Here is a 3489-nt window from a genome sequence, read left to right as displayed (position 1 = left end):
GCCGTTTTCATATATTGATTAAATACATCTCATTATACTATTTAATATATCCCATAATATATTGGAAATATATGAAGTAATATATTGATGCATATATTCTAAATGCATGTAATATATTGAAGTATATATTGGCAATATATGTAGTAATATGTTGATAAATATATTCTAAATGTATGTAATATATTGCAGTATATATTGGCAATATATGTAGTAATATGTTGATAAATATATTCTAAATGTATGTAATATATTGCAGTATATATTGGCAATATATGTAGTAATATGTTGATAAATATATTCTATATGTATGTAATATATTGCAGTATATATTGGCAATATATGTAGTAATATGTTGATAAATATATTCTTTATGTATGCAATATATTGCAGTATATTGTAAAATACATGAGTAATATGTTGATACATATATTCTATATATATGTAATTTATTGCAGTATATTGATAAATATAAATAATTGTCGCTTTTAATATATTGCACGTGAATATAATATATGTGTTTATATATCTCAAAATATGCAATATTATATTTACAAATATCCACCATATTGTATTCCGATTGATATGCAAAAATGTATTAACAATATATGTACAGATATAGTGTCACATGTATGTTTACTATATTGTAGAATATATTTTAAATAATATGTAAAATTATATAGAAATATATACATAAAAATATGTACACACATTTATACCACATATTAACACAGACTAATGGATAATCTATCAAAAGCCACCTTTATTTTCTTTTAATCAGGCACACATACTAAAACTAATTTGAGGTAGAGAGCTAAACAGACCTATTACAACCACAAGAGATTTTGCACATGGTCAGACAATGTGGTTTGCTTTACATTACATAAATGTCTTGCATTACATTAACATAAATTACATTTTAAAAGAGTGACATAAAACAGAAAATATACAAAATATAAATGAAAGCAATTTAAATTACAAAGGTCTATTTATTTCAAACTTTCAGCAGTGCCGTTATACAGTTAAAAATACAATATAAACAAAATGCACAGACAATAAAAGATAAATAAATAATAAACAAACTTTCAAGGAGCTTTGGCAATGTGAAAAAGCAAAGAAATAAATTACCAAAAGAACAGGCCTTTATCCTGGCTAGGAGTCCATCTTGGCTCTTCACTGGTTTAAATTACTTATATACCCATGCTTTTGCACTTCACCTGGTGTCTTAGCTCGCATATTCTACTGTTGATGGATTTTCTAACATCAGCTTTGGCCGTGGAAACTGGTTTAAAACAGCATCTGTGGAACAAAACAACAACGATTACTCTCTCCCTTCTCACTCCTTCCCCTCTGGTTCACAAAAATCTCTCCTGGAAGAGATGCAATCAAAACTGGAAAGCACCACCTCTGAAAACTATGTACCTTGTAAAGCTTGAAGTTTTTCCTGGGTTGAGAGCATGTCTCCTTCTCAAGTTTTACTGGTGGTTAGCAAACAACTTTTAGGTGCATTACCGCCACCTACTGATTAGGAGTATGAGTTAGGACTATAGGTCAGGACCAGAGATGTATAAAGTACTAGGGACCCAGACTTGAGTAAAAGTACAAGTGCTCTATCAAAAAAGTGACTTGAGTAGAAGTTGAAGTGCTCTTTAAGCACAGCACTTAAGTGGAAGTACTAAAGTATTAAACATGTTTTGTACTTAAGTATTGCAAGTAGTTTATTTTAAAATATACTACTCAAGTACTGAAAGTAAAAGTACAAGTATTGTGTAATGTAGTTATTAAAGAAAACAGTCAAAAGTTTGAATATAATATTGTTTATATTATTTCAAATGTTTTAGCTAAAGGACACTCACAATTCCTTTGGCTGTAGCAGGAGTACAAAGACAGGACTGTTCAGATAATTTAGATTAATTTAACCAAATAATTAAATATTAGTCGATATAATGGTAATAGGTACAGTAAAGGTACAAGGTGTTTCAATGAACTTAAGTTTCCTTCTTTCACGCACACTCGCCCTTTCTCACGCATTCTCTCTCTCTCTGTCTTTCTCGCGCACTTTGGTTCTCTATTTGCTTCACTTTGTCCACAACCCCGGCTCATATTTGGGAGTGAGAGGGAGGGAGGGGTCCGCCCTTCACTATCTCCGATTGGTTTAGAACACGATCTGTGTGTGTTTCTAATGTGTATCACCGCTCTGGGAGTGATAATGTGGGTTTGGAATGATTCGTAACATTTGAGTGTAACGAGTAACTATGCAGCACATAAAAAATGTATCAGAGTAAAAGTATTAAACTCATCAAAAATATGTACTGAAGTAAAAGTGGAAGTAGGAGAAAAAATATATACTTCAGTAGAGTACAGATACTGTCTTTTAGTACTTAAGTACAGTAGTGAAGTAGTTCTACTTCGTTACTATACATCTCTTGTCAGGACCTATCAGCCTCATTGTTGCTAGTCACAGGTATGTGTCCTTGTCCTCTCCTCGCGCCTGAATCTCAGCTTCCTACTCAAGCATTATGCTCCATCGCCTTTGGCACGCATTCTGGTTGAAGCAGTCGGTGCTGAGTAGAGTACTGACAAACGTAGAAAATGAAAGAAAGGTCTCTGCTGTTTCAATAAAACTGTTATTTGTGTAATGCAGATTTTTGTCTTTAATATTTTCTTTAGGCTATATGCCATGCATATTCATGAATATGCTGTAGTTGTTTATTTGGAAAGTAAAAATTGTTAAATCATATATACATACATACATACATACATACATACATAGCACATCCATATATTCATGGGCATTGCTAGATATAAAGCTCTACTGGGGCACAGGCCCCCCATTTTTTGCTGACTTTTTTGAAAGCCTGCTGTGTGCAAGAAGTGTGCAACACTTCTATACAATGTCCTTTGCTCAACCCACTATTCTACAGTTCAACAGTTACTGCAAAAGATACATATATACAAGTATAATCTTCGTTATACCTAACATTATTACACATTTCTTGAAACTATGCCTCATATTCTCAAAACAGTAAAGACAATTCCATAAAGTCTCACACAATACTCCAAACATCATATTTTCAGGTCAAAATGAAGCTCTACACTCAAAACCATTCACTCTTACTGAAATACCAAACTTTTCCCTCAGACAACACACACAAGCTTTCAAAAACACACACACTACAATATAGTATTACACACTTGTGCAATCAATTCAAAACAATATATCCAAAACTGGTAAGTTGCTTGTGGTTCTCCCCCTCAAAAACCTTTTCACATGACCAAAAAGACACAATCAATGTATGCATTTTTATTCATTCATGTGCTATACACAGCACAACTGTAAATTGTAATATTTCGCCTCAACATCCCGTCTTAGTTCTGGGTCAGGCCAGAGAATCTCATCCACATCACAGGCTATATTGGTCCTAGCCAAACAGCAAGGGTAAAATCCTCTTGCCTGATCCACCCCTTGCATTCATCTGCTGATATGTCTAT

The 3489-nt window shown here is 32.8% G+C and overlaps 1 long non-coding RNA gene across 1 annotated transcript; it reads right to left on the bottom strand.

Annotated features, from left to right (window-relative positions):
- Nucleotides 1-740: 740 nt before the first annotated feature.
- On the bottom strand, nt 741-2186 carry LOC135776140 (uncharacterized). The gene is made up of 2 exons (XR_010544065.2): nt 1420-2186; nt 741-1296 (listed from the first exon to the last, which is right to left on the bottom strand). It is a non-coding gene; the product is annotated as an uncharacterized lncRNA (long non-coding RNA).
- Between the last annotated feature and the right edge of the window lie 1303 nt (nt 2187-3489).

Source organism: Paramisgurnus dabryanus, chromosome 21 (genome assembly GCF_030506205.2).
Source record: "Paramisgurnus dabryanus chromosome 21, PD_genome_1.1, whole genome shotgun sequence".
In the NCBI taxonomy this organism is placed as follows: domain Eukaryota; kingdom Metazoa; phylum Chordata; class Actinopteri; order Cypriniformes; family Cobitidae; genus Paramisgurnus; species Paramisgurnus dabryanus.
Note: the sequence above shows the minus strand (reverse complement) of the source record. Positions and strands in the feature narration are given on the sequence as shown.